The sequence below is a fragment of the Mus musculus genome, chromosome 1 (assembly GCF_000001635.26).
Source record: "Mus musculus strain C57BL/6J chromosome 1, GRCm38.p6 C57BL/6J".
NCBI classification, from domain to species: Eukaryota; Metazoa; Chordata; class Mammalia; order Rodentia; family Muridae; genus Mus; species Mus musculus.
Window position 1 is genome coordinate 10,523,500 of NC_000067.6, and position 24,202 is coordinate 10,547,701.

Sequence of the window (24,202 nt, forward strand, 5' to 3'; positions counted from 1 at the left end):
TGGAAGTAATTGTATTTTACTCCACAGAAATTAAGTTGTCCTGCAGTTGCCTCTGATACATCTGTTTCTGCATCAGTTGGTTCTAGCAGCTGGATTCAGTTTGCAGTATTCTCTGTCTTATCAGAACTTACAGCATTATGCAGCTTTTCAGAGACCAGCACCATCTGGCCCCTCTTATTTCAGCTGTGCAAGGTGTCTGCTATGAGCCCCTGGGGCACACTTATCACCAGGTCACTCCTCAGGGGTGAATTCTGGCTCTACAGGAGCCTTCCCACAAGCTTCTGAATTCTGATAGACCTAACATATTCTCTTTGTTCATGAGCCCAGCATCAACTATGAAACAAAGGCAGAATCCTGGTTGTATTAAATTTTCAAGAAGTAGGCTTCTAGTCAAAATTTGGTCTCAAGACAAAACACTCCAGCATTATTTTATATTATGGCTACGACTCCCTATAGTCTTAGCGTATTTGAGCACATCACATCTCTGCCTATGTACTAGAGTTCTCACGGCTTCCCATTGCCCTTACAATAAGACCCCAGATTTTTATCCCATCCTCTATGACCTTACCATAGGTTGTCATGTCCCTATTTATATCTCTCTGCCTTCATATATTAATACTCTATGTTCTCTATATAGGAATCTCTATTTGTCATTTTCTGTGGTTTCAATTATCCAAAGTAAACCACTATCTGAAAATATTATATGGAAACTTACAGAAATAATTTGTAAGTTCTAGGCTGTTCTGAGTAGGGTAAAGACATCTTGTGTTCTCTCTCTCCACCTCACCCAGGATATGAACTGCCATGTATACAGCATGTATACATGTTCACATATATATAGCATGCCAGTTGCCTATGCTGTATATATTGCCTGCCCATTCACCCCACACTAGTCATATGAGTTATTATATTGACCTATCATATTGCAATAAACTTTATGTTATTTAATATTGAAGAAAATTCGGATATAGCCACAAAAAGCTATAACTGCTTTATAAGAATTGAAACCCTTTGACTTAGTAGATAATGGAAAATGACTGTATTTGAAGGTACTAAGATGTATGGTAGGTAGCTCACTTTGCTGATGCCTAATATATATAGTAAATTTTATTTTAAGTATGTTTGTACCGGAGAACCATAGTATATATAGAATTGTAGGATCTTGGAATGAGTTCCCCACAGATGAGGGAGACATAGTTCTTATGTTTCTGCTCATGTTGCAGCTACACTCAGCAAGGCAAAACTGTCTTTGTACTTGTTAAGCTTTTTGTCCAGAAGGTTCTCTTTCTGCATGGCTAATTTCTGATCCTTCAAGTTATAGTCTATCACTAAAGATGAGCCCGTTCTCATTTTGGAGAAACAGCCCAAGAGTTGCATTCTTTCTCTATAACTGTGTTCATTTCTTACCTGTAATTTGTTAACATTTGGAACTACCTTGTTAACTTTGGTAATTTTCTTCTCTGGAAACTCCATCTATCTTCTTTATCTTGTTCACTTTCCTACCCCTTTCAGCAGTCTTTGAACAAAGAATGAATTTAGCTTTTAACAGGCTTAAAATATGCAAATCAATGCAAATTGACTACTTCTAGCTTACAAAGGAATCCAGAAACACAAAATACCTAAATATATGACTTCATTGTTCCAAGCTCAATCAAAGCAAGTCAATAACAGTGTTTACAGTATGCATTATTTATGCACCATAATAATTCATCTCTGAAAGAGGACTGGCTGCTAAAGTCTTCTGCAGTTCTGCTCCAAGATGCTATCAATGAGAGATATATACCATCAGGGCAAAGAAGGGCTGTTGCAAACCATTCACTGATGTGTGTAGCCCAAGCAAATGCACATTACAAATCTTGAAGCAAACACTGAGTCAACACTGTCTCAAAAGAAAAAAGGCACAACTATATGAAGTGAGCCAAGATTTAAGGTAAAGTATGAGTGTCATTTTCTTCTAATGAAGTAACTATTAAATGATACTGGCTTTAAACATATTCTGTTTGTTTAATGTTGACTCATATTTTGTTTCAAAATGTATTGGTGTCCATATGAATCAGAATTCTAGCTGTTTAGGGCTATATCTCTTGTGTATGGAGTTGGATTTAATAAATTCCAACCTTTGGAGAGTTGTATTGCATTAGAGTCTGCTGGAATCTCTCTTTGCTCCATGCACTGGTTATTCTCTTATAACCCAAAAATGATATTATCAACAGGATTGTTTTAAAGATATTTAATATTTGTCTCTATGAGATGGACTAATATAAAGTGTTTACTATGCTTCCTTCTTGCACAGATACTCACAGTGGGAACTGGGTGGATGTATTGCTCAGTACTAGTGACATCTGAGAATTCAGTCTTGCAACAATGCTTCAAACTGCCTGCAGCCCATACGCTACCCCACAGCCATCCTGTCACACTGCTAGAGAGGTGGCAGGACCTGAGAGAATGGAGCCAATAAATAAGGGGGACTGAAGTCTAATGCAGTAGGCAACTTTAATTCAGAGCCTCAGACAATTCATTCTCATGAGTAACGTTATCTTGAGAACAGGCTGTGTACAATCACATGGACAAACTGCATGCGACAAAACCCATGTCTTTTCCATAAAGGCATATAAAGGATAGTTTTAACATTTAATTGAATAGCAACAGCGTGCAATAATGAGCCATCTGAAGTAAACTCACTCCTCTACACTGCACCTGGGAGCAGCATCAAAGCATACTCCAAGAACAATTCTGTATGCTGAAGAAACTGAGGTCCCAGAACTCTTGTCTTGTCTGAGTGTTCTCACAAGCACTCAGAATTCTCTTGCATGACTCCATTCTTGGACTACATTTTGACAACATCTCATGTTGCAATCTCTACCTTCTGAGAAAGAAGATTTGGACTGATAAGTCTTCAGCCTTCATAGTCAATGCCCATTTTGTCTTGGTGATTTGATAGGAGATGAAGAATTGACTTTGCCTCACCAAACATTGCTGGTATAAAAGCACATAAAAGCTCGTTCACTATTCTACTCTGTCTCAAGGCCATGATAGATCTTGGCTCATAGTCTGAGTCAGCCCAAGAAGGTGGGGAAATGGGGGATTTGTAACACGATAAAATAGTATTCTATGCAGTAATTTGTATTGCCGATATTTGGAACACACACACACACACACACACACACACACACACACACACTTTATCTTTCCCAGATAGACATTTGTCAGGACTGTGTGTTCTAAACCACCTTGGGATGAATTGGAGAGAACACTAAAGTTACAGAAGAGATGTTACTTCTCCAGAGATGCTTGCCAGCATGTCATTCATGATGTCTGCTTTTGCAAACCAGGTTTACAGGCCTTAGCGAGGCAAAGCTACAAATTCCCAGATTTCCCACCATTTAGTATAGGCACTGGGAAAGATATACAACTTTCAAAGCTAGGACACTAGCAGTCTTTTGCATGATCTTTCATCTTTGTAGAGATACAGAACACTATGGAGTCCATTGGGATTCCAGTAGATAGGAAGGTTTTTGTTTTTGTTTCTTTTTACCATTCAATGAATTGTGTTGATTACAGAGGGGTGGGAGGAAGAGTTCAGTGAAAGGGCCCAGGATTACTGCTCAATCTCTTCCTTTTCAAATACCAGATATGGCTGGGGAAAGGAGAAAGAAGGCTGAATTTTTAACCATCCTCCTGGATGAAGATATTCTAGAGACCTTTATCCTTCCCCTTTCCTATCAGACTGTAGAAACAGTGGTATCAAGAAATTGGAATTTTCTCAGGAATCTAATGATGGGAAAGGGAAAAAACTGAAGCTGTGCCAGTTGGGGGTGGGTGTGGGGTGGGGGTGGAGCCTATCTCCCAGAAAGGGATATGGCTTAATTCTGAGAACTTTCCAAGCTAAGGCAGGAGCCTAGATGATGGTGATGGGTGGGACACCATCTTACATCTCTTACTGTCTGTTTAATCCCTCACATCATTTCAGGATCTTGGAAGATAGACTTGGGGTTCACGGTATCTCTTTGTTCCTTTTTTAATGTGACCACATTGAATAAATTGTATTATACTTTTTACTCATGTTTAAACTTACCTTTTGAGATTGGCAACCTAGATGACTTATTACAATAGCTAGGGTCCAGGCTCTGACATGAACAATGCCATTAACTGTTTGCAGGGATCTGAGGTTTCTAATTTTCAACTGTTCCTTATATTTTTACTTGAGTGGTCATATTCTTAACAGGATTTTGACCAAAACCAGGACCTTGGGTAAAATGGAAAAGTCACCTGTTTAGAGCTGCTTCCATATTTGTTTTTTGACTCAGGATTCTCTCTCTCTCTCTCTCTCTCTCTCTCTCTCTCTCTCTCTCTCTCTCTCTCTCCCTCTCCCTCTCTCTCTCTCTCTCTCTCTCTCTCTCTCTCTCTCTCTCTCTTCATTCAGTCACATTATATCCTGATTGAAGTTTCATGTCTCCTTCCAGTCCTTTTCCCCATCCCTTCTTCCGTTGCCTGAGGGGAGATCCTTCCTGGGTACCAACCCACCCTGGAACATCAAGTTCCAGGAATATGCAAGACTAGGCATATTCTCTCTCAGTGAGGCCAGACAAGATGGCCCAATTAGGGGGACAGGATCCACACGTAGTCAACAGAGTCAGGGTAAGCCTCTGCTCCAGTTGTTGGGGCACTTGAATGAAGACTAAGCTGCAATCTGCTACATATGTGCAAGGGGGCTGGGTCCATCCTATGTATGCTCTTTGGTTGGTGGTTCAATCTCTGGGGCCTTCAATGGTCCAAGTTAGTTGATCCTGTTGGTCTTTTTATGGAACCTCTATCCCCTTCATGTTCATTCTTATAGTACCCTTGTAGTTCTAGTCTCCATTCCAATATTCCTCAGATAAATCACCAAAACCAAGTTTCCCACCAGTATTTAAAAAGAACAGTTATCACTTGGAGGATGAATAGAGTTCTTCAGACAAATCCCTGACTACTTAAAGTTGAGACTGTAGCTGGGCTGGGGAAGGCAGTGAAGTGATAGAGTACTCAAGAATTGTACATGAGAGACCCTGGGCTCAATCTTCAGCTCCACATACACAAAACCACATTATAAATATGCACACATGGGTGATGGGATATGGCAGGTCAAATAAAGAAACAACTTCTAAACCTTCACTTTCAACTCTGCTTCTCAACCAGCATGGCCAGAACCATATAATCCTTTTATTGCAACACTTTAAACTTCTCTAGTGTGCTTTCAAATGTATAAACATTCCAAACTTCTCATAGAACAAATTCACAATTTGAATCTTACTGACTAAAGCTTTCCAGGAATATAGAAAAATAGATTCCAGGACCCCAATAGCTTTGCTAAGCTTAAAAAATGAGGGTTGAGATGCTGTATAGTCTCCAAAGATTTCTCAAAAGCATGTGAAGAAAGAGCAACAGACCGAGGTGTGCATCTGGGTAGGTTCTTTTTTTTTTTTTTTTTGAAAAGTGTTTTTTATATATATATATATATTTTTTCCCTCAATTACATTTCCAATGCGATCCAAAAAGTCCCCCATAACCTCCCCCCCACTTCCCTACCCATTCATTCCCATTTTTCTTTTTGGCCCTGGCGTTCCCTTGTACTGGGGCATATACAGTTTGCGTGTCCAATGGGCCTCTCTTTTCAGTGATGGCCGACTAGGCCATCTTTTGATACATATGCAGCTAGAGTCAAGAGCTCCGGGGTACTGGTTAGTTCATAATGTTGTTCCACCTATAGGGTTGCAGATCCCTTTAGCTCCTTAGGTACTTTCTCTAGCTCCTCCATTGGGAGCCCTGTGATCCATCCATTAGATGACTGTGAGCATCCACTCCTGTTTTGCTAGGCCCCCGGCATAGTCTCACAAGAGACAGCTACATCTGGGTCCTTTCGATAAAATCTTGTTAGTGTATGCAATGGTGTCAGGGTTTGGAAGCTGATTCTGGGGTGGATCCCTGGATATGGCAGTCTCGACATGGTCCATCCTTTCATCTCAGCTCCAAACTTTGTCTCTGTAACTCCTTCCATGGGTGTTTTGTTCCCAATTCTAAGGAGGGGCATAGTGTCCACACTTCAGTCTTCATTCTTCTTGAGTTTCATGTGTTTAGCAAATTGTATCTTATATCTTGGGTATCCTAGGTTTTGGGCTAATATCCACTACCAGTGAGTACATATTGTGTGAGTTCCGTTGCGAATGTGTTACCTCACTCAGGATGATGCCCTCCAGGTCCATCCATTTGCCTAGGAATTTCATAAATTCATTCTTTTTAATAGCTGAGTAGTACTCCATTATGTAAATGTACCACATTTTCTGCAACCGTTCCTCTGTTGAGGGGCATCTGGGTTCTTTCCAGCTTCTGGCTATTATAAATAAGGCTGCTATGAACATAGTGGAGCATGTGTCCTTCTTACCGGTTGGGACATCTTCTGGATATATGCCCAGGAGAGGTATTGCTGGATCCTCCAGTAGTACTATGTCCAATTTTCTGAGGAACCACCAGACTGATTTCCAGAGTGGTTGTACAAGCCTGCAATCCCACCAGCAATGGAGGAGTATTCGTCTTTCTCCACATCCTCGCCAGCATCTGCTGTCACCTGAAATTTTGATCTTAGCCATTCTGACTGGTGTGAGGTGGAATCTCAGGGTTGTTTTGATTTGCATTTCCCTGATGATTAAGGATGTTGAACATTTTTTCAGGTGCTTCTCTGCCATTCAGTATTCCTCAGGTGAGAATACTTTGTTCAGTTCTGAGCCCCATTTTTTAATGGGGTTATTTGATTTTCTGAAGTCCACCTTCTTGAGTTCTTTATATATGTTGGATATTAGTCCCCTATCTGATTTAGGATAGGTAAAGATCCTTTCCCAATCTGTTGGTGGTCTTTTTATCTTATTGACAGTGTCTTTTGCCTTGCAGAAGCTTTGGAGTTTCTTGAGGTCCTATTTGTCAATTCTCGATCTTACAGCACAAGCCATTGCTGTTCTATTCAGGAATTTTTCCCCTCTGCCCATATCTTCAAGGCTTTTCCCCACTTTCTCCTCTATAAGTTTCAGTGTCTCTATTTTTATGTGAAGTTCCTTGACCCACTTAGATTTGACCTTAGTACAAGGAGATAGGTATGGATCGATTCACATTCTTCTACATGATAACAACCAGTTGTGCCAGCACCAATTGTTGAAAATGCTGTCTTTCTTCCACTGGATGGTTTTAGCTCCCTTGTCGAAGATCAAGTGACCATAGGTGTGTGGGTTCATTTCTGGGTCTTCAATTCTATTCCATTGGTCTACTTGTCTGTCAGTATACCAGAACCATGCAGTTTTTATCACAATTGCTCTGTAGTACAGCTTTAGGTCAGGCATGGTGATTCCACCAGAGGTACTTTTATCCTGGAGAAGAGTTTTTGCTATCCTAGGTTTTTTGTTATTCCAGATGAATTTGCAGATTGCTCCTTCTAATTCCTTGAAGAATTGAGTTGGAATTTTGACGGGGATTGCATTGAATCTGTAGATTGATTTTGGCATGATAGCCATTTTTACAAAGTTGATCCTGCCAATCCATGAGTATGGGAGATCTTGCCATCTTCTGAGATCTTCTTTAATTTCTTTCTTCAGAGATTTGAAGTTCTTATCATACAGATCTTTCACTTCCTTAGTTAGAGTCACATCAAGATATTTTATATTATTTGTGACTATTGAGAAGGGTGTTGTTTCCCTAATTTCTTTCTCAGCCTGTTTATTCTTTGTGTAGAGAAAGGCCATTGACTTGTTTGAGTTAATTTTATATCCAGCTACTTCACTAAAGCTGTTTATCAGGTTTAGGAGTTCTCTGGTGGAATTTTTAGGGTCACTAATATATACTATCATATCATCTGCAAAAAGTGATATTTTGACTTCCTCTTTTCCAATTTGTATCCCCTTGATCTCCTTTTGTTGTCAAATTGCTCTGGCTAATACTTCAAGTACTATGTTGAAAAGGTAGGGAGAAAGTGGGCAGCCTTGTCTAGTCCCTGATTTTAGTGAGATTGCTTCCAGCTTCTCTCCATTTACTTTGATGTTGGCTACTGGTTTGCTGTAGATTGCTTTTATCATGTTTAGGTATGGGCCTTGAATTCCTGATCTTTCCAAGACTTTTATCATGAATGGGTGTTGGATCTTGTCAAATGCTTTTTCTGCATCTAACGAGATGATCATGGGGTTTTTATCTTTGAGTTTGTTTATATAATAGATTACATTGATGGATTTTCGTATATTAAACCATCCCTGCATCCCTGGAATAAAACCTACTTGGTCAGGATGGATGATTGCTTTAATGTGTTCTTGGATTCGGTTAGCAAGAATTTTATTGAGGAGTTTTGCATTGATATTCATAAGGGAAATTAGTCTGAAGTTCTCTATCTTTGTTGGATCTTTCTGTGGTTTAGGTATCAGAGTAATTGTGGCTTCATAGAATGAGTTGGGTAGATTTCCCTCTACTTCTATTTTGTGGAATAGTTTGTGCAGAACTGAGATTAGATCTTCTTTGAAGGTCTGGTAGAACTCTGCACTAAACCCATCTGTTCCTGGGCTTTTTTTTTTTTTGGTTGGGAGACTATTAATGACTGCTTCTATTTCCTTAGGGGATATGGGACTGTTTAGATCGTTAACTTGATCCTGATTTAACTTTGGTACCTGGTATCTGTCTAGAAATTTGTACATTTTGTCCAGGTTTTCCAGTTTTGTTGAGTATAGCCTTTTGTAGAAGGTTCTGATGGTGTTTTGGATTTCTTCAGGATCTGTTGTTATGTCTCCCTTTTCATTTCTGATTTTGTTAATTAGGATTTTGTCTCTGTGCCCTCTAGTGAGTCTAGCTAAGGGTTTATCTATGTTGTTGATTTTCTCAAAGAACCAACTCCTCGTTTGGTTAATTCTTTGAATAATTCTTCTTGTTTCCACTTGGTTGATTTCACCCCTGAGTTTGATTATTTCCTGCTGTGTACTCCTCTTGGGTGAATTTGCTTCCTTTTTTTCTAGAACTTTTAGATGTGTTGTCAAGCTGCTAGTGTGTGCTCTCTCCCGTTTCTTCTTGGAGGCACTCAGACCTATGAGTTTCCCTCTTAGGAATGCTTTCATTGTGTCCCATAGGTTTGGGTATGTTGTGGCTTCATTTTCATTAAACTCTAAAAAGTCTTTAATTTCTTTCTTTATTTCTTCCTTGACCAAGATATCATTGATAAGAGTGTTGTTCATTTTCCACATGAATGTTGGCTTTCCATTATTTATGTTGTTATTGAAAGTCAGTCTTAGGCCATGGTGGTCTGATAGGATACATGGGACAATTTCAATATTTTTGTATCTGTTGAGGCCTGTTTTGTGACCAATTATATGGTCAATTTTGGAGAAGGTCCTGTGAGGTGCTGAGAAGAAGGTATATCCTTTTGTTTTAGGATAAAATGTTCTGTAGATATCTGTCAGATCCATTTGTTTCATAACTTCTATTAGTTTCACTGTGTCCCTGTTTAGTTTCTGTTTCCACGATCTGTCCATTGATGAAAGTGGTGTGTTGAAGTCTCCCAGTATTATTGTGTGAGGTGCAATGTGTGCTTTGAGCTTTACTAAAGTGTCTTTAATGAATGTGGCTGCCCTTGCATTTGGAGCGTAGATATTCAGAATTGAGAGTTCCTCTTGGAGGATTTTACCTTTGATGAGTATGAAGTGTCCCTCCTTGTTTTTTTTGATAACTTTGGGTTGGAAGTCGATTTTATCCGATATTAGAATGGCTACTCCAGCTTGTTTCTTCAGACCATTTGCTTGGAAAATTGTTTTCCAGCCTTTCACTCTGAGGTAGTGTCTGTCTTTTTCCCTGAGATGGGTTTCCTGTAAGCAGCAGAATGTTGGGTCCTGTTTGTGTAGCCAGTCTGTTAGTCTATGTCTTTTTATTGGGGAATTGAGTCCATTGATATTAAGAGATATTAAGGAAAAGTAATTGTTGCTTCCTTTTATTTTTGTTGTTAGAGTTGGCATTCTGTTCTTGTGGCTGTCTTCTTTTTGGTTTGTTGAGGGATTACTTTCTTGCTTGTTCTAGGGCGTGATTTCGGTCCTTGTATTGCTTCTTTTCTGTTATTATCCTTTGAAGGGCTAGATTCGTGGAAAGATAATGTGTAAATTTGGTTTTGTCGTGGAATACTTTGGTTTCTCCATCTATGGTAATTGAGAGTTTGGCCGGGTATAGTAGCCTGGGCTGGCATTTGTGTTCTCTTAGTGTCTGTATAACATCTGTTCAGGCTCTTCGGGCTTTCATAGTCTCTGGTGAAAAATCTGGTGTAATTCTGATAGGCCTGCCTTTATATGTTACTTGACCTTTCTCCCTTACTGCTTTTAGTATTCTATCTTTATTTAGTGCATTTGTTGTTCTGATTATTATGTGTCTGGAGGAATTTCTTTTCTGGTCCAGTCTATTTGGAGTTCTGTAGGCTTCTTGTATGATCATGGGCATCTCTTTCTTTATGTTTGGGAAGTTTTCTTCTATTATTTTGTTGAAGATATTAGCTGGCCCTTTAAGTTGAAAATCTTCATTCTCATCAACTCCTATTATCCGTAGGTTTGGTCTTCTCATTGTGTCCTGGATTTCCTGGATGTTTTGAGTTAGGATCCCTTTGCATTTTGTATTTTCTTTGATTGTTGTGCCGATGTTCTCTATGGAATCTTCTGCACCTGAAATTCTCTCTTCCATTTCTTGTATTCTGTTGCTGATGCTCGCATCTATGGTTCCAGATCTCTTTCCTAGGGTTTTTATCTCCAGCGTTGCCTCGCTTTGGGTTTTCTTTATTGTGTCTACTTCCCTTTTTAGTTCTAGTATGGTTTTGTTCATTTCCATCACCTTTTTTGATGTGTTTTCCTGTTTTTCGTTAAGGACTTCTACCTGTTTGGTTGTGTTTTTCTGCTTTTCTTTAAGGTCTGTAACTCTTTAGCAGTGCTCTCCTGTATTTCTTTAAGTGAGTTATGAAAGTCCTTTTTGATGTCCTCTACCATCATCATGAGAAATGTTTTTAAATCTGGGTCTAGATTTTCGGTTGTGTTGGGGTGCCCAGGACTAGGTGGGGTGGGAGCGCTGCGTTCTGATGATGGTGAGTGGTCTTGATTTCTGTTAGTAGGATTCTTACGTTTGCCTTTCACCATCTGGTAATCTCTGAAGCTAGCTGTCATAGTTGTCTCTTGTTAGAGCTTGTTCCTCAGGTGACTCTGTTAGCCTCTATAAGCAGACCTGGTAGGCTAGCTCTCTCCTTAGTTTCAGTGGGCAGAGTATTCTCTGCAGGCAAGCTCTCTTCTTGCAGGGAAGGTACCCATATATCTGGTGTTCGAACCTGCCTCCTGGTAGAAGTTGTGTTCCACTCACCAGAGGTCTTAGGATCCCGCAGGGAATCCTATGTGGGCCCCTGAGGGTGTAGGGAGACTCCGCTGGCAAGGCACCCCGGTGCTCGAGTGGAGTGGAAGGGTCTTGTGCCCCAGGTCAGGCCCGGGTAGTCTGCTTCCCTATTTATCATAGTCTATGGTTCCGCGCGATTGGATTGGGGCAGATGCTGTGTTCCACTCACCAGAAGTCTTAGGATCCCGTGGGGAATCCTGTGTGGGCCCTTGCGGGTGTCGGGAGACTCCACTTGCAAGGCACCCCGGTGCTCAAGTGGAGTGGAAGGGAGTTGTGCCCCATGTCAGGCCCGGGTAGTCTGCTTCCCTATTTACCGCAGTCTCAGGTTCCGTGCAATAGGATTGGGGCAGACGCTGTGTTCCACTCACCAGAGGTCTTAGGATCCCGCAGGGAATCCTATGTGGGCCCCTGCGGGTGTCGGGAGACTCTGCTGGCAAGGCACCCCGGTGCTCGAGTCTGGGTAGGTTCTTAAAACAATCCCAATTTGTTGAGAACACATGTATATGGTTTATTTTAAGCAAATTCAAATTTATTTCTCGGCCTTCCAATTCTCGTATGCCTTCCTACCATTCTATCTTCCCAACTCCATGTGCTCTTTTTTTCTTTTAAAACTCATGGAATGCATTTAGTGCTGCCTGTATGTGCATGGATATAGGGCCATCTACTGGAGCATGAGGAGCCTCCCTAGAGAAAACTGGCTTCCTCTCTCCAAGCACCTATCAATTGCCTACACCTCCTTAACTAGGGGTGGGACAATGTGATCCCCTCCTCCATGTCTGGCTTGTTCTTGTACAGGTCTTGTGCATAAAGACATAGCTGTTGTAAGGTTTATGTGTATAATGGCCTTGCCCTATTTGGTAAATACAGCCTCACAGCAGGCCCTATTACTTGAGGCTCTGAGTTTCACAAGGAGGAAATGCAATATGGATGTGATAAAACTCCCGTTTGGCGCTGAGTCTTTTTCTCACCTCTGGCAGAACTTTCTCAAATATCAATCCTAGGACACACTAAAATTTTCATCCATTGGTAGGATCAGTGGGAGTACAGCATCATTCTTTGTCCTTGGTAAAGGAACCTAATGAAACTCCTGGTATAAGGAAACACCAGACAAACCCTACTGAGATATTCTATAAAATAGCTGGGATGAGTTCTTTACAAATATCAAGGCCATGAATGTCAAGGAGATGTAGAAAAAAACCTAAAGAAAAATGACAATTTAGTACAACTGTGGGATTCTGTACCAGCTTGTTTTACTATAAAAAGATGTGATGGGTAGAACTGGCAAAACCGAGTAAGGTCTGAGGATTATGTGACAGTGCTAATGATTCTGAGGGTCCTATCGTAGTTCTTGGGAAAGTGCACTTGTTTAAATTCTTCAGGGTCCATTTCCTTCAAACAATCACTAAATATGACTTAGCTAAATACTCTCTCTCTCTCTCTCTCTCTCTCTCTCTCTCTCTCTCAATTCTCTCCAACTTCTACTTCTTCCGTGAAAACTTTTAGAAAACTTAAAATTATTGTATAAAGAACTTTAACCCTGAGCCCCTTGATGTGTGTAAAAATTGATATTATGTATATAGAGGGCTAGCATGTTTTCTGCCACCCAACAATGATAGCAGGAACAATGGAGCTTAATAGTAGTGTTGGTCTTAACTGTAACAGAGAGGTTATATGTGTGGTATCAGAGACATTGGTTGAGAGAGACTCTGAATGAAGGTTGAGCAGCCTCCCATTCAACATTTATCTAGATGAAAACAGGAAGTAATGAGAGAAGAGGATCATTTTCCCCCTGGTTATCTACTCATGCAAGGATACTGGTAGGTAGGGATTTGAAAGGGTAAATTCTACAGGTTCAAAGGTGAATGAACATTTAGAATGATCCTTAAGGAGTTGGAGACTGATCTGAGCTTCTTTCTTACCAGAAGGCAGCATTTCCAACACTCATGAGTGGGTATGAATGAATTTGGTTAAGGTTGCTAATAGGAACATGAATGAGAGGTTATAAACAGGAACATGGGTTCCTTACTATTGAGTGCACCATTGAAGATGAATGCCTTCTCCTCCACTATCCACCAGTTACTACCTTTAAGTGTGGGAACTCATTAACCCATGACAGGATGTTGATAGTCTCAGGCTTATGTTAGTCTTGCTCAGATAAAACTTCTGTGAGTTAAAAAATGCAATGGTCATTGTGGTGGTTTGAATAGGTTTGGTTTCCCATAGATTCATGTGTTTGAATGCTTCGCTTTTAAGGAGTGGCCTTATTATGAGATATGGCATTGGTGGAGTAGGTGTGGCCTTATTGGAGGAAGTGCATCACTGTGGAAGTGGGTTTTGAGTTACTCCCAGTGAGAGAGCCTCCTTCTTGCTTCCTATGGATCAAGATATAGAACTCTCAGCTCCCCAAGTACAATGTCTGCCTATATTCTGCCATGCTTCATGCCATGATGATAATGGACAGAACCTCTGAAACTGTAAGCCATACCCAATTAAATATTTTTCTTATAAGAGTTGTCTTGGTCATGGTGTTTCATCACAGCACTAAAACCCTAATGAATACAGAAGTCAAGCCATACCAAGAAGACAGTGCTCCAGAACACTCTACTCCTTTCTCTCTCTCTCTCTCTCTCTCTCTCTCTCTCTCTCTCTCTCTCTCTCTCTTTTTTACGTTTTTTTGTTACATATTTTCCTCAATTCCAATTCCAATGCTATCCCAAAAGTCCCCCATACCCTCCCCCCCCACTCCCTTACCCACCCACTCCCCCTTTTTGGCCCTGGCGTTCCCCTGTACTGGGGCATATAAAGTTTGCATGTCCAATGGGCCTCTCTTTCCAGTGATGGCCTACTAGGTCATCTTTTGATACATATGCCGCTAGAGTCAAGAGCTCTGGGGTACTGGTTAGTTCATAATGTTGGTGCACCTACAGGGGTGCAGATCTCTTTAGCTCCTTGGATACTTTCTCTAGCTCCTCCATTGGGAGGCCTGTGATCCATCCATTAGCTGACTGTGAGCATCCACTTCTGTGTTTGCTAGGCCCCGGCCTAGTCTCACAAAACACACCTATATCAGGGTCCTTTCAGCAAACGCTTGCTAGTGTATGCAATGGTGTCATCGTTTGGAGGCTAATTATGGGATGGATCTGTGGATATGGCAGTCTCTAGATGGTCCATCCTTTTGTCTAAGCTCCAAACTTTGTCTCTGTAACTCCTTCCATGGATGATTGTTTCCAATGCTAAGAAGGGGCAAAGTGTCCACACTTTGGTCTTCCTTCTTCTTCACTTTCAAGTGTTTTAAAAATTGTCTCTTATATCTCAGGTATACTAAGCTTCTGTGCTTATATCCACATATCAGTGAGTATATATTATTTGAGTTCTTTTGTGATTGTGTTACCTCACTCAGGATGATGCCCTCCAGGTCCATCCATTTGCCTAGGAATTTCATAAATTCATTCTTTTTATTAGCTGAGTAGTAATCCATTGTATAAATGTAGAACAATTTTTGTATCTATTCCTCTGTTGAGGGGCATCTGGGTTCTTTCCAGCTTCTGGCTATTATAAATAAAGCTGCTATGAACATAGTGGAGCATGTGTCCTTCTTACCGGTTGGGACATCTTCTGGATATATGCTCAAGAGAGGTATTGCTGGATACTCCAGTAGTACTATGTCCAATTATCTGAAGAACCACCAGACTGATTTCCAGAGTGGTTGTACAAGCTTGCAATCCCACCAACAATGAAGGAGTGTTCCTCTTTCTCCATATCCTCGCCAGCATCTGCTGTCACCTGAATGTTTGATCTTAGCCATTCTGACTGGTGTGAGGTGGAATCTCAGGGTTGTTTTGATTTGCATTTCCCTGATGATTAAGGATGGTGAGCATTTTTTCAGGTGCTTCTCAGCCATTTGGTATTCCTCAGGTGAGAATTCTTTGTTTAGCTCTGAGCCCCATTTTTTAATGGGGTTATTTGATTTTCTGGAGTCCACCTTCTTGAGTTCTTTATATATATTGGATATTAGTCCCCTATCCGATTTAGGATAGGTAAAGATCCTTTCCCAATCTGTTGGTGGCCTTTTTGTCTTATTGACAGTGTCTTTTGCCTTGCAGAAGCTTTGCAGTTTCATGAGGGCCCATTTGTCAATTCTCGATCTTACAGCACAAGCCATTGCTGTTCTATTCAGGAATTTTTCCCCTGTGCACATATCTTCGAGGCTTTCCCCCACTTTCTCCTCTATAAGTTTCAGTGTCTCTGGTTTTATGCGGAGTTCCTTGATCCACTTAGATTTGACCTTAGTACAAGGAGATAGGAATGGATCGATTCCCATTCTTCTACACGATAACCACCAGTTGTGCCAGCACCATTTGTTGAAAATGCTGTCTTTCTTCCACTGAATGGTTTTAGCACCCTTGTCGAAGATCAAGTGACCATAGGTGTGTGGGTTCATTTCTGGGTCTTCAATTCTATTCCATTGGTCTACTTGTCTGTCATTATACCAGTACCATGCAGTTTTTATCACAATTTTTATCACAATTGCTTTAGGTCAGACATGGTGATTCCACCAGAGGTTCATTTATCCTTGAGAAGAGTTTTTGCTATCCTAGGTTTTTTGTTATTCCAGATGAATTTGCAGATTGCTCTTTCTAATTCAATGAAGAATTGAGTTGGAATTTTGATGGGGATTGCATTGAATCTGTAGATTGCTTTTGGCAATATAGCCATTTTTACTATATTGATCCTGCCAATCCATGAGCAAGGGAGATCTTTCCATCTTCTGAGATCTTCTTTAATTTCTTTCTTAAGAAACTTGAAGTTCTTATCATACAGATCTTTCACTTCCTTAGTTAGAGTCATGCCAAGATATTTTATATTATTTGTGACTATTGAGAAGGGTATTGTTTCCCTAATTTCTTTCTCAGCCTGTTTATTCTTTGTGTAGAGAAAGGCCATTGACTTGTTTGAGTTAATTTTATATCCAGCTACTTCACTAAAGCTGTTTATCAGGTTTAGGAGTTATCTGGTGGAATTTTTAGGGTCACTTATATATACTATCATATCATCTGCTATAAGTGATATTTTGACTTCCTCTTTTCCAATTTGTATCCCCTTGATCTCCTTTTGTTGTGGAATTGCTCTGGCTTGGACTTCAAGTACTATGTTGAAAAGGTAGGAAGAAAGGGGGCAGCCTTGTCTAGTCCCTGATTTTAGTGGGATTGCTTCCAGCTTCTCACCATTTACTTTGATGTTGGCTACTGGTTTGCTGTAGATTGCTTTTATCATGTTTAGGTATGGGCCTTGAATTCCTGATCTTTCCAAGACTTTTATCATGAATGGGTGTTGAGTCTTGTCAAAAGCTTTCTCTGCATCTAATGAGATGATCATGTGGTTTTTGTCTTTGAGTTTGTTTATATAATGGATTACGTTGATGGATTTCCATATATTAAACCATCCCTGCATCCCTAGAATTAAACCTACTTGGTCAGCATGGATGATTGCTTTAATGTGTTCTTGGATTCGGTTAGCAAGAATTTCATTGAGTATTTTTGCATTGATATTCATAAGGGAAATTGGTCTGAAGTTCTCTATCTTTGTTGGATCTTTCTGTGGTTTAGGTATCAGAGTAATTGTGGCTTCATAGAATGAGTTGGGTAGAGTACCTTCTGTTTCTATTTTGTGGAATAGTTTGTGCAGAACTGGGATTAGATCTTCTTTGAAGGTCTGTTAGAACTGTGCACTAAACCCATCTGGTCTTTTTTTGTTTGGGAGACTATTAATGATTGCTTCTATTTCTTTTGGGAATATGTGACTGTTTAGATCGTTAACTAAATCCTGATTTAACTTTGTTACCTGGTATCTGTCTAGAAATTTGTCCATTTCGTCCAGGTTTTCCAGTTTTGTTGAGTATAGCCTTTTGTAGAAGGTTCTGATGGTGTTTTGGATTTCTTCAGGATCTGTTGTTATGTCTCCCTTTTCATTTCTGATTTTGTTAATTAGGATTTTGTCCCTGTGCCCTTTAGTGAGTCTAGCTAAGGGTTTATCTATGTTGTTGATTTTCTCAAAGAACCAACTCCTCGTTTGGTTAATTCTTTGAATAGATCTTCTTGTTTCCACTTGGTTGATTTCACCCCTTAGTTTGATTATTTCCTGCAATCTACTCCTCTTGGGTGAATTCTCTTCCTTTTTTTTCTAGAGCATTTATATGTGTTGTCAAGCTGCTAGTGTGTGCTATTTCTAGTTTCTTTTTGGAGGCACTCAGAGCTATGAGTTTCCCTCTTAGGAATGCTTTCATTGTATCCCATAAGTTTGGGTATGTTGTGGCTTCATTTTCATTAAACTCTAAAATGTCTTTAATTTCTTTCTTTATTCCTTCCCTGACCAAGGTATCATTGAGAAGAGTGTTGTTCAGTTTCCACGTGAATGTTGGCTTTCTATTATTTATGTTGTTATTGAAGATCAGCCTTAGTCCATGGTGGTCTGATAGGATGCATGGAACACTTTCAGTATTTTTGTATATGTTGAGGCCTGTTTTGTGACTAATTATATGGTCAATTTTGGAGAAGGTCCCATGAGGTGCTGAGAAGAAGGTATAATCTTTTGTTTTAGGATAAAATGTTCTGTAGATATCTGTTAAGTCCAATTGTTTCATAACGTCTGTTAGTTTCACTGAGTCCCTGTTTAGTTTCTGTTTCCAAGATCTGTCCAGTGATGAAAGTGCTATGTTGAAGTCTCCCACTATTATTGTGTGAGGTGCAATGTGTGCTTTGAGCTTTACTAAAGTGTCTTTAATAAATGTGGCTGCCCTTGCATTTGGAGCATAGATATTCAGAATTGAGAGTTCTTCTTGGAGGATTTTACCTTTGATGAGTATGAAGTGTCCCTTCTTGTCTTTTTTGATAACTTTGGGTTGGAAGTCGATTTTATTCGATATTAGAATGGCTACTCCAGCTTGTTTCTTTAGAACATTTGCTTGGAAAATTGTTTTCCAGCCTTTCACTCTGAGGTATTTTCTGTCTTTTTCCCTGAGATGGGTTTCCTGTAAGCAGCAGAATGTTGGGTCCTGTTTGTATAGCCAATCTGTTACTCAATATCTTTTTATTGGGGAATTGAGTCCATTGATATTAAGAGATATTAAGGAAAAGTAATTGTTGCTTCCTTTTATTTTTGTTGTTAGAGTTGGCATTCTGTTCTTGTGGCTGCCTTCTTTTTGGTTTGTTGAGGGGTTACTTTTTTGCTTTTTCTACGGCGTGATTTCCGTCCTTGTATTGTTTTTTTCTGTTATTATCCTTTGAAGGGCTGGATTCATGGAAAGATAATGTGTGAATTTTTTTTTTCGTGGAATACTTTGGTTTCTCCATCTATGGTAATTGAGAGTTTGGCTCGTATAGTAGCCTGGGCTAGCATTTGTGTTCTCTTAGTGTCTGTATAACATCTGTCCAGACTCTTCTGGCTTTTATAGTCTCTGGTGAAAAGTCTGGTGTAATTTTGATAGGTCTGCCTTTATATGTTACTTGCCCTTTCTCCCTTACTGCTTTTAATATTCTATCTTTATTTAGTGCATTTGTTGTTCTGATTATTATGTGTCGGGAGGAATTTCTTTTCTGGTCCAGTCTATTTGGAATTCTGTAGGCTTCTTATATGTTCATGGGCATGTCATTCTTTAGGTTTGGGTATTTTTCTTCTATAATTTTGTTGAAGATATTTGCTGGCCCTTTAAGTTGAAAATCTTCATTCTCATCAACTCCTATTATCCATAGGTTTGGTCTTCTCATTGTGTCCTGGATTTCCTGGATGTTTTGAGTTAGGATCTTTTCCTTTTTTGTATTTTCTTTGATTGTTGTGCCCATGTTCTCTATGGAATCTTCTGCACCTGAGATTCTCTCTTCCATCTCTTGTATTCTGTTGATGATGCTCGAATCTATGGTTCCAGATTTCTTTCCTAGGGTTTCTATCTCCAGCGTTGCCTCACTTTGGGTTTTCTTTATTGTGTCTACTTCCCTTTTTATGACTTGGATGGTTTTATTCAATTCCATCACCTGTTTGGTCGTGTTTTCCTGCAATTCTTTAAGGGATTTTTGTGTTTCCTCTTTGAGGTCTTCTGCCTGTTTAGCTGTGTTCTCCTGTATTTCTTTAAGTGAGTTATTAAAGTCCTTGTTGATGTCCTCTACAATCATCATGAGATATGCTTTTAAATCTGGGTCTTGCTTTTCTGGTGTGTTGGGGTGCCCAGGACTAGGTGGGGTGGGAGTGCTGCGTTCTGATGATGGTGAGTGGTCTTGATTTCTGTTAGTAGGATTCTTACGTTTTCCTTTCGCTATGTGGTAATTTCTGAAGCTAACTGTTATAGTCGTCTCTGGTTACAGCTTGTTCCTCAGGTGACTCTGTTAGCCTCTATCAGCAGACCTGGGAGACTAGCTCTCTCCTTAGTTCCAGTGGTCAGAGTATTCTCTGCAGGCAAGCTCTCTTCTTGCAGGGAAGATGCTCAGATATCTGGTGTTCGAACCTGCCTCCTGGCAGAAGTTGTGTTCCAGTCACCAGAGGTCTTAAGGTCCCATGGAGGGTCCTGTGAGGACCTTGGGGGTGTCCGGAAACTCTGCGCGCAAGGAACCCCAGTACTGGAGTGGACCAGAAGGGACTTGTGCCCCTGATCAGGCCGGGTTATCTGCTTCCCTAGTTAATGCAGTCTCAGGTCCCGCGCAATTGGATTGGAGCAGACTCACCAGAGGTCTTAGGATCCCATGGGGGATCCTGTGTGGGCCCTTGCGGGTGTCTGGAGACTCCGTGGGCAACACACTCTGGTGCTGGAGTCTGCTCCTTTCTCTTACTCTTACATTCTTCCTACTCTTTTCTTTTCCATGATATCATCTACACCTTAGAAAAGTTGATGTAGATAGTTCATGACTGAACATTCAACAGTTACTTATTCCTAGCATTTTTAGTAGTCATGAGTCCTATAGTTATAACTATACATTCCAAACAGTAGCTTTTCTAGCAATAGTGGACAGTGGCACTAATATATGAACACAAATATTTGGAAGGGAATTTGACAGATATTTCACATCAAGTGGACACTTCAGTGGGCTATGACCCTTCAGCCATGAGTTTTTGATCAGGTTTACAATGCCAGATGTGAATTACCTCCCATAGAGCAGACCTCAAATGCAATCAGAAAGCAGTTGGCTATTCCCATGATAGACTTGCCACTATTGCACTAGTGGGCATGTCCTGCCTAGGAAGTCATTAATGTAATATTCAGGGTCCACAGTTAGGAAAGACTGTTGACAGTTCTCCCCCAGCAGACTGCATAGCACTTTCTGGCACTATGAGGTTTGGCCAACAGAGCCTGAGTTTCTAGTTAGTCCCAGCTTGATTTTTTTTTTTTAACATATTGTGATGAAAGTTTAAGGGGTATCTAGCCACAGGATCTTACTAGCTGATCACTCCAAGGCTTAGTCTGACTTCTTTTCTCTTGCTACCCTTTATTCATTCTTTCCTATAGAGTCTCTACCCCTTCCTCATTTCCATTTTGTCAACACTCAATATCCTATATTTTGTTTATTTTTTCTTCAACATTTTTATTTTTCTAGTCCTCAGAATATCTGGCTTATTGATTGCAAATGTGTGAAGTAGAGAGCTTGAGGACATTTAGTGACCATCATCAGGGGAACACTATCACCAATACAGCTGCTTGTTCTGCACTGTTTCTGTATATATTTGATGTTATAGACAGACTGTTTATCTCCTACAGATCACATGTTGAAATCCTAACCCCAGTGTGATGACTTTTGAGGGGGCTGGGGCACTTTGTTAGGTGATTATGTCACAAGGGTGGAACTTTCATGAATTTAATTAGTGCTACATAAAGTGGCTCCTGAGAGTTCTCTTCCTTCTACATTGTGAAGGTGTAGAAAGAGTATACACTATGTGAAATCAGGAAATGACTCATCAGACACTAAACCTGCCTTGATCTCACATGTCACAAGATCCAGAACTTAAATTTTTTTTTTCGTTTTTCTCTCCGGTGACTCTCTAAGGCAGGTTTACTCAGGAGCACACAGGCCGCAAAACCGGCAAAGCAGCTAGGACAGGCTCCTATGGGCCTACATCTGCACCCAGGAGGTAGAGCTGATCTTCAGTCCTCTGTGCACCTTCCCTGCCAGAGGATAGCTTGCCTCCAGGAAGTGTCTGACCCAGGGACTCAGGAGGCAGGACTGTTCTGCAGCCCTCTGTGCACTGATCTTGCCAGGAGAGAGCTGGTCTCCCAGGAGTGCTGACACAGGCTTACATACTCACAGAAGGAATAAGCTCCAGCCAGAGACAGCAAGAACATCTAACACCAGAGATTACTAGATGGTGAAAGGCAACTACAAGAATCTTACCAACAGAAACCAAGACTAATAGTCATCATCAGAACCAAGTACTCCCACCACAGTGAGTCCTAGATACCCCAACACACTGGAAAAGCAAGATTTGGATTTAAAATCATATCTCATGATTCTGGTAGAGGATTTTAAGAAGGACATTAATAACTCCCTTAAAGAAATACAGGAGAAAACAGGTAAAAAGGTAGAAGCCCTAAAAGAGGAAACACAGAATTACAGGAAAACACAACCAAACAGGTGAAAGAATTGAAAGAAAAATCCAGAATCTAAAAATGGAAGTAGAAACAATAAAGAAGTCACAACGGGAGACAACTCTGGAGATAGAAAACCTAGGAAAGAAATCAGGAGCCATAGATTCAAGCATCATCAACAGAATACAAGAGATAGATGAGAGAATCTCAGGTGCAGAAGATTCCATAGAAAATATTGACACAAAAATCAAAGAAAATGCAAAAGGTAAAAAGATCCTAACTCAAAATATCCAGGAAATCCAGGACACAATGAGAAGACCAAACCTAAGGATAATAGGCACAGATGAGAATGAAGATTTTTCAACTTAAAGGGCCATTAAATATCATCAACAAAATTATAGAAGAAAACTTCCCTAACCTAAAGAAAGAGATGCCAATGAACATAGAAGAAGCCTACAAAATGCCAAATATTTTGTCCAGAAAAGAAACTCTTCCTGTCACATAATAATCAAAACACCTAATGCACAAAACAAAGAAAGAATATTAAAAGCAGTAAGTGAAAAATGTCAAGTAACATATAATGGCAGACCTATTAGAACTATACCAGATTTCTTACCAGACTATGAAAGCCAGAAGATCCTGGACAGATGTCATACAGAACTTAAGAGAACACAAATGCCAGCCCAGACTATTATACCCAGCAAAATTCTCAATCACTATAGAAGGAGAAACCAAAGTATTCCATGAAAAAAACAAATTTACACAATATCTTTCCACAAATCCAACCCTTCAAAGGATATTAAAGAGAAAACTCTAACACAAGGAAGGAAAGTACGCCCTAGAAAAAGCAATAAAGTAATCTTTAAACAAATCTAACAGAAGATAGCCACATGATCAGAATCCCAACTCTAACAACAACAACAACAACAAAAACAGGAAGCAGCAATTACTTTTCCTTAATATCTCTTAGCATCAGTGAACTCATTTCCCCAATAAAAAGACATAGACTAACAGACTGGCTACTTAAATAGGACCCAACATTTTCCTACATACAGGAAACCCACCTCAGGGACAAAGACAGATACTGCCGAAGAATAAAAGGCTAGAAAACAATTTTACAAGCAAAATGTCTGAAGAAACAAGCTGGAGTAGCTATTCTAATAACGAATAAAATTAACTTTCAACTTAAAGATATCAAAAAAGACAAGGAGAGACACTTCATACTCATCAAAGGAAAAATCTACCAAGATGAACTCTAAAGTCTGAACATATATGTTCCAAATGCAAAGGCATCCACTTTCATTAAAGAAACTTTACTAAAGTTCAAAGCACACATTGTGCTGCACACAATAATAGTGGGGGACTTCAATACCAAACTCTCAGCAATGGACAGATCATGGAAACAGAAACTAAACAGAGATACAGTGAAACTAACAGAAATTATGAACCAAATGGATTTAACAGATATCTATAGAACATTTTATCCTAAAACAAAAGTATATACCTTTTTCTCAGCACCTCATGGTACCTTCTCCAAAACTGATCATATAATTGGTCACAAAACAGGCCTCAATAGATACAAAAATATTGAAATAATCCCATGTATCCTATTAGATCATCATGAACTAAGGCTGATCTTCAATAACAATATAAATAATAGGAAGACCACATACAACTGGAAGCTGAACAACACTCTATTCAATGATAACTTGGTCAAGGAAGAAAGAAAGAAAGAAATGAAAGACTTTTTAGTGTTTAGTGAAAATGAAGCCACAACATACCCAAACTTATGGGACACAATGAAAGCAGTCCTAAGAGGAAAACTCATAGCTCTGAGTGCCTCCAAAAAGAAACTGGAGAGAACACACTCTAGCAGCTTGACAGCACACTTAAAGCTCTAAAACAAAAGGAAGCAAATTTACCCAAGAGGAGCAGAGGTCTGGAAATAGTCAAACTCGGGGCAGAAATCAACCAAGTAGAAACAAAGAGAACTATACAAAAAAATCAACCAAACAAGGAACTGATTCTTTTAGAAAATAGACAAACCCTTAGCCAGACTCATTAGAGGACACAGGGACATTATCCTAATTAACAAAAATCAGAAATGAAAAGAGAGACATAACAACAGAATCTGAGGAAATCCAAAACATCATCAGATCCTACTACAAAAGCCTATACTCAACGAAACTGGAAAACCTGGGTGAAATGGCCAATTTTCTAGACAAGATACCA

The 24,202-nt window shown here is 39.9% G+C and overlaps 1 protein-coding gene across 4 annotated transcripts in view; it reads right to left on the reverse strand.

Annotated features, from left to right (window-relative positions):
* Cpa6 (carboxypeptidase A6) overlaps window positions 1-24,202 on the reverse strand; it is a 424,263-nt gene that overhangs the window by 227,709 nt on the left and 172,352 nt on the right. The window lies entirely within an intron of this gene.